General features: G+C 40.1%; 1 protein-coding gene across 24 annotated transcripts in view; it reads left to right on the forward strand.

Annotated features, from left to right (window-relative positions):
* SRCIN1 (SRC kinase signaling inhibitor 1) overlaps window positions 1–14,476 on the forward strand; it is a 310,186-nt gene that overhangs the window by 196,819 nt on the left and 98,891 nt on the right. The window lies entirely within an intron of this gene.

The following is a 14,476-nucleotide window of genomic DNA, read 5'->3' on the forward strand; positions in this document are numbered from 1 at the left end:
AGTGGGGCAGCTGCTGCAAGCAGCAGATTTTGAGTGTTGTGGAACAGACTAACACATTATTATCTGTTTAATTTATTGCTATTGTGTTTTTACTGGCAGAGAGAGCAACCTGTGGGGATTTTCTGTCTCTATTGTCCAAATCATATGAGCAGCAGGGAGACATCTTCAACACTGAGTTGAAGGGGTGCAGCATTTCCTTCTTTGCCTCAGGCAGCAAAATGCCTTGGGACAACCATGGAGTTATTGGAATGTTCCATAAAGTTACTCCTGTATCTAGAAATGCAATGCAGTAATTTTTAAGAGCAAGAAAAATACTACAAGAGAAACACAGAGACATTTCAGACAGAAATATATTTTTTTCTTGACTTAAAAATTGAAACAACACTGTGAGGCTGCTCCTTGAAGTCAAGGAATGGCACAGGGAAGGAAGGGAAGTTTAACCCTTCTATCAGCCAAATGTTTGATCAAAGCTATTCCCAAAAGCTGGTGCGCACATGTGTGTGTATGTGTGTATGTATAATGTCAAGCAGACAAGTAGCTCACAAGGAATAAGTTAAGCACTTTAGTGCACTCACAGTCAGTCTCAGTATCTTGAAGTTGCTTTTCATTTAAAAAAGCAAAACCATCAAGCAAACAAAGCAAGGAGAAATACTTCTGTATAAAACAACTTTTGGTTGAAATGCATGATCACAGCTGGTAATCTTAATTCCAAGCCTGTCCTGCACAATCTTTTGTTTTTGGAAGTGCTATGACAGGTGTGGGACCTTCTTACTGGAAACCCTTGTGCAGGAAAAAGCAATACATTGCTCTACTGTTCACATAGGGAAACCTGCAAAAGTTCCAGCTGCATATGGACAATAAAGGCATCCTATACTGTATATGTTATCAGAATAAAAATGCCTCCTGACTGCATAATGCTTACCTACTAAATGTGGTAATGTAATGTGGGGAGAAACAGTAGCAGACAGAGAGGGAAAGACATCAAATGTAATAGTCTTTTTGCTTCCAAAAAGGTCTTTGACTGCAGCTACTGCTATCTGTTCTTTTTAACAGAAGTTGGCAAGAGTTGAATACCAGATGTTTCCAATGCAAAGTGCGTTCTCTGCTGCAGCTGTGGCTGCCCCCACATGTAGAGGCAAGGCGAGCATAAGCACAAAAGGACAGGGATTTGTTTGCATCCCTGGAAAGCAGGCACTGTGGCTGTTCCCTGTGTGGCTAATCAGCCTGTGCTCCAAGCCAGTCATGAGAATCCTTCAGCTGGAGTAAAGTCTTGCATATGCCACTAGCTGACCACCTCTTTCACGTGAAAGATCGTTCCCCCAGCTTCCAAATAAAAGGAACTCTGGACACTGTACTTGTATTCCACCCTGAGATCTCAGGTTATTTGGGGGTGGGGTATGAATGACCTAAATACAGTAGTTCCATAGTTTACCATGGAGTATTCTTTGGAAACTTTCAATTCTCAGTATTATTTCTAATAAGGCACGAGAGCACATGTCATTTCAAGCAAGTTGTATATTGCAGAATTTCATAAGAAAAATAGCAGGTCCTAGTGACTTCTGATCTAAATGTCGATAGTGAGGGATGAAAGGTCACATAGTAATGTATTACAGTTTGAACAAGTACAGATTTGGACCATGAAGCTTCATTCTGATTCCTAGTGAAGACTAAACATGCAGCATAAATTTAATCACGGTTTAAATATGCGGTGTCCCATGGTCTTTAATTTACATCTAAATGTAACTAACTTTGACAAAGTGATAATAAATAGCCACGTCAGCACAACAGTTCCCTGTCTTTTCTCAGAGCTAATTAGTCACAATCAATACATATCCACAATACCTTTTCAGGAACAATTTGTGAGTCAGAAAATAGCAATATGACAGGCAGGTCTCACCTCAGCAATGGGGCTGATTTATATAAACAAGGGACAAATTACTGTAAATGCAAAAATAAATGCATACATTCTAAAATATATCGTTTGAAGTAACAGCTTCATGTTGTTTCATGGCAAGACCAGTCCTCTGTCTTGGATCTCACAGCTTAAACATCACTTCTGGTCTGCCTTAGTGAGAAAAATGAGCCAAAAGAGTACTCTTTTAATTCTCTGCTCATCTTGTGCTAGAGGGAGTGTAAGGCCTTGGGGAAAAAGAAGAGTGAGTGCTGGTGGTAATAGTGGTGGTGAGAAAGTACTATTGGTGGTAGCTTTTAAGGGCAATAAAAAGACGGTAACCAGAACAGGATATATTTTGTGCCAAGGTGAATAAACAAGGGCACGTGTGTGTAACACTTACAGAAGCCCACCACTAGGTTGTATCCTGGGATTATCCAGTGACTGTCTGTTCCCCAACATTTCTTTGTTGCAGGAATCTCTTTGATTGTTGTGTAGTGGATTAATTAAGCCACTATCCAGCTTCTCCAGACCCTGTCCAGTAATGGCTTGTGAAACACTTGTATGGACATGCCCTCTCACCCTTGTACACTTCTGGCATGGAATGTCCCTGAGTGGATTAAAATCAGCATAAATTCTGACCATTGCTTGGAAAAGTTCCTTTTGTGACTGGTTGGGGGATTCTGGTACTTAAAAAGTCACTGGCCTCTGGATTCTGTCTGGAAGCTCAAAAGACTGCAGTGCTCTTAGAATGTGCTGAATTCTTGTGTAAGTGCTGAACAGGAGAATATCTGTATAGGCTTGGATATAGGCCACACAACTTTCCATGTTCGCAAAGACAAAGTGGGAATATATACTTCCAGGCATAGATAAAAACAGCCTGAGAAAATAAATGGAGAATTACTTTGTGGTTTGGGAACTGGAACAATGCCTGCTGTGAAAACCCTACAACTCACTGGCTTGAGTGAGCTTGTGAAAGAGTTGTACCATATCAGAATATAGGCAGAGAATGTTACATTTTAAAATTTCCTTGGTTACTCATTACTTCTCAGCAGCCAGTTTGCTATTATCTTGCAGTTTCTGTGCTCGCTTGCAATTTGTTGCACTGTGTATTGTTAGTATGCCCCTTGTTATTGGTAGCAAGCAAGAAAAATATGGGAAAATATTCTCAAGTTCTGATAATGCATCTTGGAAATGTAGGGTTTTATTTAATATTCCTGTATGTATTAAAATAGAGTATTGAGGCTTTTGAATTGTGGTGCTGGAGGAGACTTTTGAGAGTCTCCTGGACTGCAAGGAGAACAAACCTATCCGTTCTAAAGGAAATCAACCCTGAGTGCTCACTGGAAGGACAGATCCTGAAGCTGAGGCTCCAAAACTTTGGCCATCTCACGAGAAGAGAAGACTCCCTGGAAAAGACCCTGATGTTGGGAAAGTGTGAAGACAAGAGGAGAAGGGGACGACAGAGGATGAGATGGTTGGACAGTGTCACGGAAGCTACCAACATGAATTTGACCCAAGACAGGAGGGCCTGGCATGCTCTGGTCCATGGGGTCACGAAGAGTCGGACACAACTTAATGAATAAACAACAACAATTGAAATACTGCACAGAAGACAAAAGATATAACCCTTGCCATTTTGGATTGATAGAACAGTAGCATAAAATTTGAAAAACTTCTGGCTAAAAGTGTACACTTGGATTTCAGAATGTTTCCCTTCCCTCACAACATGTAATATGTCCTTACACATGGAAAAGTACTGCATCCCAAGAGAAGGTTTTTTGGAACAAGAAACTTTCCTGACACACTGATTTTCTGTATGCAGAGATTTAATTTACAGTCTGGCTGATTTACTGATTATAGAGGAGCATTTTGTCTTGCTAACATCCATCTGCTTTGGGAGCAATAAGACTCAGACACAGATTTACCACCTTAGTTAAGACCAAGCCAGAGTCATGGGGAAATTATACAGGATGGACTTGGCAATGTCTGGATATGATGATAGTGGTAGCAGCAATGAGCATCAGGGATGTCTCCGTACTCAGCATGCTGCTGTTTGCTTCCTCCAAATAGCATCATTTCTATTTAATAGAAAAGATGTTATAGGAAGAAAGTTGTCAGTAACAGAGAGTTATCTATCCTTTCTGCGATTTCTTGGAGAGAAGATGATGACAGCTAGGTTGATTTACTTTATAATTCAGACATTTTGTCTGCGGAAAATTTTGGCTCTCACAGTTGGCTTCAGATTCTAAACTTTTGAGGACCGCCAGGTACAAAATTCAGGAGACGGCATGGAGTGCTATGTTAGTCCAAGAATACAGGATTATTTGCCAAATGGACGAGTGGAAAGACCTGTATAATTTTATGTAGAAATAGATCATAATTCAATAAGTTATTTATTGTATGTGAGGAAGAGTTTTGTAAGACTCAACAGCTTGCATCCTTTTGCTCCTCATGTCAATAAAAAGCTCTCTTTTATCTGCAGGAAACTCTCTCAGGGAGGTCCCATTTTGCTATTAAGGTATACTTGCAGGTATACTGTACAGTACTAATGTGTTGAATCTAGTTTAAAAACTATCTGTGGCAGGGAATTTATAAACAAATTATGTATTTTGCTCAGAAGTGCTTCTTCTGTCTGTCCTAATTGTTCTGCCAATCCATTTCATTTGGTGACCCTACGTCCTAGTACTGTTGGGGAGGCTGGAGGTGGGGGGTGGATCTCTTTTCAGTTTCTTCAAAGATGTCTCAGTTCTTGTGTTTTTTAATTGGCACAGTAGCCTCTTTTAGTCTTCATAAATTAATTTTTGAAAGAGGAAGGCAGATGTGACTAAACTTGAAAGGTGTTTTTTTATTGTAGAAGATGTCTGTGACAAGCATAGAGGTGAATGGTTTGCAAACGACATAAAATTGGTCTGTAGGACTAGTTGACCACTTTTCTGCTCTATAGGGACTAGTAACTTTTCCTTCCTAAGATACACAGAAATTTGGAAGAGAGGCCTAAACAGCAAAGACATTTCATTTTAACATAAGCTTTATTAATGCATACTTTGTCAGCCCTGTGAAATGTTGTCCTCCACTGTCAAATATACAGTGGATATAAAAAGTTTACACATTCTTGTTAAAATGTCATGTGTCTGTGGTGTAAAAAAGTGAGACAAAGATAAATCATTTCAGAAATTTTTCCACCTTTAATGGGACTTATGAACTGAACTACTCAGTTGAACAACAAACTGAAATATTTTAGGTGGAGGGAAGTAAAAATAAAAAAACGAATATGGTTGCATCTGTGTGCAAACTCCATTATAACTAGGGATGTAGCTGTGTTCACCAGTAAACAATCACATTCAAACACATGTTAAGTGGGAGTCAGTACACCCCTGCCATCATTTAACGTGCCTCCGAGGAATCCCAAATAAAAATCAGCTGTGCTAGTACAGTAGGTCTTTTCTGACATTTTTTAAAGTCACATCCTACAGCAGAAGCCATGGTCCACAGAGAGCTTCCAAAGTATCAGAGTGATCTCATTGTTAAAAGGTATCAGTCACGAAAAGGGTACAAAAGAATTTCCAAGGCATTAGATATATCATGGAACACAGTGAAGATAGTCATAATCAAGTGGAGAAAACATGGCACAACAGTGACATTACCAAGAACTGGACGTCCCTGCAAAATACAGTGGTGCCTTGCAAGACGAGCACTTCGTTTTACGATGAAATCGCATAACGATGAAGTTTTTGCAATTGCAAAAGCGATCGCAAAATGATATTTCCTATGGGTTTTTTTCACTTTGCAATGATCGGTTCCCTGCTTCACTAACCAATTCTCGCAAAACGATGATTTTCACACAGCTGATCGGCGGTTTCAAAATGGCCGCCAGGTAAAAAAATGGCTGCCCACTGTTTTCTGGGATGGATTCCTCGCTGCATGGGCGGCGAAAATGGCTGCACTATGGAGGATCTTCGCTGGACGGTGAGTTTCAAGCCCATAGGAACGCATTAATCAGGGTTTAATGCGTTTCTATGGGCTTTTTAAAATCGCTTTACAATGTTTTCGTTCTACAGCGATTTCGCTGGAACGAATTAACATAGTAATGTGAGGCACCACTGTATATGAAAAGACTAGAGGAAAATGGGTCAGGGAGGTGGTCAAGAGGCCTACAGCAACATTAAAGGAGCTGCAGGAATATCTGGCAAGTATTGGCTGTGTGGTACATGTGACAACAATCTCCTGTATTTTTCATATGTCTGGGCTATGGGGTAGAGTTGCAAGAGGGAAGCCTTTTCTTACGAAGAAGAACATCCAAGCCCGGCTAAATCTTGCAAAAACACATCTGAAGTCTCCTAAAAGCATGTGGGGAAAAGTGTTATGGTCTAGTGAAACCAAGGTTGAACTTTCCGGCCATAGTGCCAAAAGATATGTTTGGTGCAAAAGCAACACTACACATCCACCAAACAACACATCCAAATCAACAAAGGAATGGCTTCACCAGAAGAAGACTAACATTTTGGAATGGCCCAGCCAGAGCCCAGACCTGAATCCAATTCAATATCTGTGGGGTGATCTGAAAAGGGTTTTGCACAGGAGACGCCCTTGCAATCTGTCAGATTTGGAGCATTTTTGGAAAGAGTGGGCAAATATTTCCAAGTCAAGATGTGCCATACTGATAGACTCATACCTGAAAAGGCTGAGTGATGTAATAAAATCAAAAGGTGGTTCGACAAAGTATTAGTTTAAGGGTGTGCCCACAAATCTGAATTTCCTGTTCAGTTTGAGATGGTTGTATGTAAGGGGAAAAGAGATTGTAAGGCAGTACATGACATAATATAGTAGTTCCCAACCTTTTTCAAGTCATGACCCTTTTTAAAAAGTAGCTAAATTACCTGCGAACCCTCCACCACATTAGCATTAAAAGGGATTTTTTAAATGGGTTAAAGGCATTCCTTCTCAGAAAGTAGAGGTTTCTTTCTCCTCCAGAGGGCTTGTTTCTCAGACATACAAATACACTCTGTCTCCAATATCCGACTCTGAAAGGTGAAGGAATACATTTATTTAATAAGGGCTCCAACACATATAAGGCGATCCGCAAGCCCCCCAGAAAACACTTTCTGACCTCCTTGAGCGTCATTACCACCAGGTTGGGAAAGAGTGATAATAGGTCCATTATGTCATTCTGTTTACATTTGAACACCCACATGCCGCAGAGTCTCAATTATTGAATTTAGTGGACAGGACAAGATCTTTCATCTTCAGCCCTGTCACAAACAGAGCTCACATTTGCTTTTTTTTTTTTAATTCAGAATAAATTTTTAAAATGCTTTGTTTAAAAGACAAGGGTCAGAATTCTAGGAAGCTTTCACAGGGTAAAAAGTCTTGCAATCCTAATTTTATTTATTTATTTATTTATTTATTTATTTATTTATTTATTTATTTATTTATTTGATTTATTTGATTTATTTGATTTATTTGATTTATATCCCGCCCATCTGGTCTGGTATAATGTAGGATAATCTGCTTGCACAAGTGTTGCAAATGAATAATCAAAGTGGGATTTTTTAAAAAAATACAGATCATTGCTTGCATGACTTGCCCAGGCAGTACAATCTCCTCAGTGAGAGAACTTTAATTACAAATGCTTATTTGGATTAAAAAATACACTAAAATAACATTAAATACATAGATGTACCTAATGCAGTTTTTAGATATAGATATTAATATGGACAAAACATTAGATTGGACCTGTACATGACCACAGGCAAAAGCAACACAAAGACAAAGGAGATTTATTTATTTGCCTGCTTCTGGCTGGTAGAACATTTGTGAGGATAGATGAGTGAAGAATCCTAAATCACTCTACATTCTAAAATTCCTCAGAAGTGGCTTTTTGTAGTAATTTTAGTTGTACTTCTTTGCCTGCTTTGTGACCAACTGAGAGGTGAAAAACCTATGCTGTTTTGAATAAGAGGGGAAGGGCAAATCCAATCACTGATACGAATCTTCCCACCCATTATGATAAATCCAAAGGTTATGCCTGCATAATCTACATTGATTAGTCAAAAATAGCTACCTCCTCCACCACTTTCATACGTATTTGAACTGAGAAACACATATCCGCAAATGGTTAAAGGAGAAAAATCTATCCTTATAATTTCCTTCAAGCAACCTCATTGTTTGTCTGGCATTAAGAATATGGTAAAGAATGCAGTGGAGTAATAAAACTGTATTAATATGTTTTGGGTTACAGACCTGTCCATCCTTCACTTAGTTAAAAATCCAAATTACAGCACATGATTTTCGATTCTGGAAGACTGTAGAGTATCAGTTTCATATCAACACACAGAGCCAAACTAGAAGTTGATCGTAACATTGGAAGAAGTGGACTTGTCCACAAAAGTTCACTTTAAAATACCGTATAGCAATTAGTTTCTAAGGTGCCACAACATGTTTTTTAAAGTTCGCCCCCCCCCACAGTGGGGCTCCATGGCCATATCTGAACTCTGCCAGGGGAATACCTGCTTTAAAAAAATAGTCTTGCAACTCCTCTCTGTCCTGGCTGCCCATGCCATACTTTAAATTTCCTACCTCTGTTTTGTAAAGACATGGTGAACTTGAAAGAAATAGCACAAAATCACATCTAGCTTCAGCCTCATATTCCCAGTCCTTCTCATCTATCACCTGGATGGGCTGGTGTTTCTGTGATGAAGTTTATCTGTCTACCTCCAAGTCTTAGCTACAGTTTTCATCCCTTGGTCCCATTACAAGTCTACAATCGTCATCAAGTCCATCTTGGTACCCAGTCGCCCTTAGGGTAATCTAAGTCCCAGCAACCAGAGGAAGGCAGACGGCTAGACTACAGTATACGGTATGATGTTTTTCAGAAAATCAGAGCCATCTTCATCAGTGTTTCCTAGAGCCATTAAGAGGTTTGTATGTTTGTTTTACATTTTGTTTTTCTTTTCTTTTTAGCAATCATGATGATCTGTCTTGTGTGTTTGCTTATTATCTCAAACAGTCTGAAACAGATAAGATTCCATTCTTCCTGCAAGCCTCTACAGTAATTGTGATTTCAGACAGTCTTTTCAAAAGTTCAAAGTTTTTGCACATGTCCCAAATGTGCTTTCTTTCCTTTTCTGTCTTGTTTTCTTGGGTCTGATATGAACAACAGGTTTGTGGACTAAGCCCTGCTGGAACCCATTATTCCAGACACAAATAAAGTTAGCCTTTGTTAGTTGGGAAAGTGGGACATAAATTCTTCCAGCACTTCTAGGATCAAGTCTGTACTGACATATGGTTTCTGCTTATTTCATGAAGACCTGCACAGGCAAATGTCCCAATGGATTCTATCCTATATGGAGACCTTAAAAAATGAGTGGTATTTCAAGTAGCATGCTATATTCGATTAGCTGCAGAACCTGTAATATTACTTTTAAAAATTAACTAGCTAAGTTGCAAAAAGATAAAATAGTGCATTAATGTTATAGTTACCATGGTTTAAAAAAAATATTTTCTAATTTCTCAAAACTAACCAAATGGTTACTTTTTAGTTGTGTAATTAAAAATCTGAATACTACAAGCCCACCTCGCTGTAGTCTCAGTATCCACAAGAGACCACAAAGCAGTGGTACGTTCGGGCACTTGAGCTTCATAATTGTTCTCCTCCACCATTTATGCAATCAGGCCATACTCTGGAAACTCTTTAAAGACTAGGTAAAGGTAAAGGTTCCCCTTGACAATTTTTGTCCAGTCGTGTTCGACTCTAGGGGGCGGTGCTCATCCCCGTTTCCAAGCCACAGAGCCAGCATTTTGTCCGAAGACAAACTTCTGTGGTCACATGGCCAGTGCGACTTAGACACGGAACACTGTTACCTTTCCACTGAGGTGGTCCCTATTTATCTACTTGCATTTTTACATGCTTTCGAACCGCTAGGTTGGCGGGAGCTGGGACAAGCGACGGGCGCTCACTCTGTCACGTGGATTCGATCTTACGACTGCTTGGTCTTCTGGCCTTGCAGCACAGAGGCTTCTGCGGTTTAGCCCGCAGCGCCACCACGTCCCCTTTAAAGACTAGAGTTACACCAAAAAGGGAGTAAACTTATTTCTTACTGTACTACAATGGTGCCATTATTGAGTTGTGCCTTGATTTTTGCACCTAAAAAGACCTCTGATTACTCTGACTAATTTGAGATAGTGATAATTGATAGCTGTGAAGCATTAACAGGCCAAGACGGCAACAGGAGCAGCTTCTTTTTTTACCTTGCAGATCTCTTTGTTTGCATTCCTCTGGCAAACTGAGGAGTTTTCAGAACTGGCCCTGTATGCCTCAGAGATATTTGCTCTGATAAGGCAGACAAATATCAGGCAGGCTTAGAGCCTGTAATCCTCTGCCAGAAATGCTGTCCGCACCCTGAAGGCCAGGCTTCACGCGACAGCTGTGCCTTCTGTGCTGCCGTGGCTGCTGCATTTACCAGTGTAGTGGAATTCGCCCTCCAAAAAGTTAGAACAAAAGGTTACATGTCACTGTGCCTGGCAACCAGGACTTGACCTAAGCCAAGTTTCCTCTCCAGAATGATGAGGTGTAATAGCTTCGTTTTAAAGCAATATAGGAAATAGTGCCATAGAAAAACATGCAGAGTGCCTTTCCCATTCATCTGTGCAGCCTGTGTATGCCGGAAAGCACCAGCAAAAGAGTTGGATTCATGGGCATATTTTTCTTATGTGACATACTTATTCTGATGAAATGTCATCTATGAGTATTGCCCACCCAGAACTTTTTTTGTAGGTATGTGAAAAGGTGAATCAAAGCCCCTTGCACCCTCATCTTGCCAAGGGAGGTTGACTCCCACATTTACAGTGGTATTTACCCTGCATGGGTGTGTTTGGGTATCGGGGTGTGTGTGACGAGGTAAAGACAACATGCAGGAAAGTTGCACATGCGCCTTTCATACACATACTGCACAGCTCATTAGGAAGGCCCTATTGGTCAGGTTTGACAGCATGCGCAAGGAAAATACATGCCAAGGGTTCTTGTTGTTTTCTTATAACCATGCATACCTATAATGAGAGAACATAATCCTTTCTGTCCAATCCCACCAAGGATTCATCTATCCCACTGTTCTACCAATGCTAATCAGCCTGTCAAGCAAAAGTAAAGTAAAAAATAAGACAAAGACTGTTATATTTTAATGTGATCTTTCATGGATAAGTCCACTTCCTCAGATGAAAACTTGACCATGAAAACTCACATAAAAATATACGTAGCAGTATTTAAGGTGCCACAATGTTTTTGTTCTTTTTTTCTTTTTCTTTTTCTTTTTCTTTTCTTTTCTTTTCTTTTCTTTTCTTTTCTTTTCTTTTCTTTTCTTTTCTTTTCTTTTCTTTTCTTTTCTTTTCTTTTCTTTTTCTTTTCTTTTCTTTTCTTTTCTTTTCTTTTCTTTTCTTTTCTTTTCTTTCTTTCTTTCTTTCTTTCTTTCTTTCTTTCTTTCTTTCTTTCTTTCTTTCTTTCTTTCTTTCTTTCTTTCTTTCTTTCTTTCTTTCTTTCTTTTTGTCTAATATGCTACCACAGACTACCACAGCTACCTCTTCTAAATTTGCTTCTAGTCGGCCTGGTGGCTTTAGAAAACTTACAGGCAGCCCATCATGGAGCCAGCCAACCTGTGTTGTTTCCCTGCAGGGTCTGATACTAAGAGCTTGGATACACAGCATAGTCAGGGCTTTTGTTTTTCCTGAGAGCTGAAAGTTATTTGGGAGAAGCATTTTTGCTTATTTGACAGGTATGTGTCTCCAGCTTTAACCTAGTAAAACAGATTTATGAGGTTTGTGTACAATATTAAAAACCTGCAAACCTATTTGGTCAGAGGTGACAGTAGAATGAGAAGAAACGTGGGGATAAGTCAAAGACAATTGCAGATCTTCATCAGATCTTTGAAGGCGATTCAACCAGAGGGGTTCCAGAAACGGACCAGTTTCCCATGGGTTTTGTATTTATCTGAAGCATTTTTACAACTGCTTTTCAGCTTTGAAAAAGCTATTTTTTCCCTCTCTTTTTAAGCGCACTATGCTGCTGGAAAGCATCACTTCTTGTTGAATGCTTAGTGTGCCTTGTGTTGCACAAAGGACTACTTCAGTTTGTCATTCCTGAATCTGCTGTCAGTCCATTTCTTTGGGTGACCCTAACTTCTGGTATTACAAGAAAAAGTTGGGAGGGAGACAAGTCTTCTTCATTCACACCATAGGTAAAGCATCCTTTCCCCAATCATTAAACCTATAAGGAAATTAGGAGACTCAAATGTAAGGGGGAGAGGGATCACTGTTTCTTCTGGAAGAGAAATCTGTCTCTACAGTTTTCCTCTGGGTGTTATGAAAAAAGCAGCACCGTTTTAGTTATTCATTTTGTTTGTGATACATTTTAACTGCCAGGGATGAGCTTGTGAGATGTTTGTGGGATTTTTTTTTTATTTTTTATTTTGCCGCAGGTGTCCAGCTGGAGCTGGACAGTATGAACCCTAGCATGCCCAGTGAGAAAGGGAAGCACTTTCTGGTCCACCTCAAACAGCAAAATGTCTTGGGATGGACTTGCATTATGAGCTCCACCTCCCTGGGGATAAGTCTCATAGAGATTTAGTTTTGAGTAAGGCATTTGTAGAATCACACTGTTAATTGACATGAAATAGCTAAAGCAAAAAGGTACCCCGTACCATTCTGTTCAACAGTCCAGTATGTATCAACAGTCCAGTATGTATCTTCCTTACATACTTCTGATTACAACCCCGTTATGCGCATGTGCCTGCCCATGCCCCCCCGTGTGCCCATCACACACACACACACACACACACTAGCCAAAGGGTACAGTCTACCCGCTAATCCGATTTTACATTAATCCTGTTAATGTTGAGATCGGGATTAATTCTAGGTTAATCAGGATAATCCGACAAAGTGGTGAGCATTTTAAACATCAGGCAGATTAATTGTTACCCTAAGCAACACACAGGTTGAAGAGAATACTAAAATTTGGGGAGATCTAAGCTGTATGAGAACAAGGCCAGCAGTAAGAGTGAGGTATAGGGTCAAAGGCAGGCTGTGATTTGAGGTTAGGGGGTACAAACATATTGGAGGCAGATATAATCAATGGTGCTAAATTGAAAATGTGCAGAATTAGAGTCTGTCTATCCAAGAGTCAGAGGTACAGAGTGTTGCAGTTTTAAATTTATGGTAATATTCCTTTTTTTGCTATGCAGAAGCAGTAGAGGAGAATAACTGCAAGTTCCCCAGAGTCCACCCCTTTCTCATTAACTGGCACTTAAAATCTCAGTAATTCATTCTGAGGCATTTGTAGGAGAAAGAATTAAAGCATTTCTTTACGTACAATTGCATGAAATTACAGACTTGTGTAAGCCATTATCTTTACTGCACACATACTTAGCAACCAGCCGAACTGGTCAGCAGCAAACAGACAACTGCTTCCAACTAATGAAAGAGAGGGAATGGAATATTCAGCAGAGAAGAAAGGCTTTCTTTGAATTTCAAACGCTGGAAGGAATTATTGGTTAGTACCGTATAGACCAGTAGTCCCCAACCTTGGGCCTCCAGATGTTCTTAAACTTCCAAAAATCCTGGCCAGCAGAGGTGGTGGTGAAGGCTTCTGGGAGTTTTAGTCCAAGAACATCTGGAGGCCCAAGGTTGAGGACCACTGGTATAGAACAATAATTTCAGCCCAGAAAAGTCCTTCCCAGTCAAACAAACCACAGACAGCATACAAGGTTGCTCCAACAGAAAGATGCCTGGATAGCTGCTGGCATCTATCTGCTTCTCTTAGAATTTCTGATTTTAATCGAGTATTCAGCACTTGGCATGGCTGGCAGAGGCAAGTTATCAGAGGCGCTCTGGCATCTGATTGGTGGGTTTTTTGGCAGGGAAGTTCTATCCACTGTTGGACCAGGACAGTTTTGGTGCTAAAGGTGGAAAATCAAAATGGTAGTGTCTCTCCCCCTCCGCCTCCATATGGGATTCAGTCCATTGAGAATGTCTGTGTTGACGAGACCCAGACCACCTGTGCCCAGACTACGATTTCCTCAAACCTAGAACTGTCCCTGGTCTGTGTATAGAAGGGGAAATTAAAAGGAAGAGAAAAACAAGCAGCTTTTATTCAGGAACTGAGTGCTGGTAATTTTACTGAAATGTTTGAAACTGGAGTGAGCAACCTGTGGGTCATGGGAAACATATTGGTTTGCTTTTGTGAACTCCCTTCACATTTGCCAGTGTGCCAGAACAATAGTAGTAGCAAAATATATATATTAAAAAATGGAAAGTGGGGATGGGCAGTGTGTTCCTTGTTTTGATGCAGAATCACACCTGTGGAAATGGACTCAGAAAGTTAACAGATATTTTGCTTTGGCCCAAGCACCAAAATGATATTGGTATGGCAGAGTGCGCTTCTGTTGGGTAGAGGGAGGTGCACTATTGGCCTCTCTACCTCCAGAGATTTCCCACCACAGTTCTATAGTTTCAGAAATTGGTGGGTGTGTGGGTGTGTGTTTCAGGATGTTGTTAAGGAAAAGAAAGGAAGCGAGATATAACCAATACAATTTTTAA

The sequence above is a fragment of the Pogona vitticeps genome, chromosome 6 (assembly GCF_051106095.1).
Source record: "Pogona vitticeps strain Pit_001003342236 chromosome 6, PviZW2.1, whole genome shotgun sequence".
NCBI classification, from domain to species: Eukaryota; Metazoa; Chordata; class Lepidosauria; order Squamata; family Agamidae; genus Pogona; species Pogona vitticeps.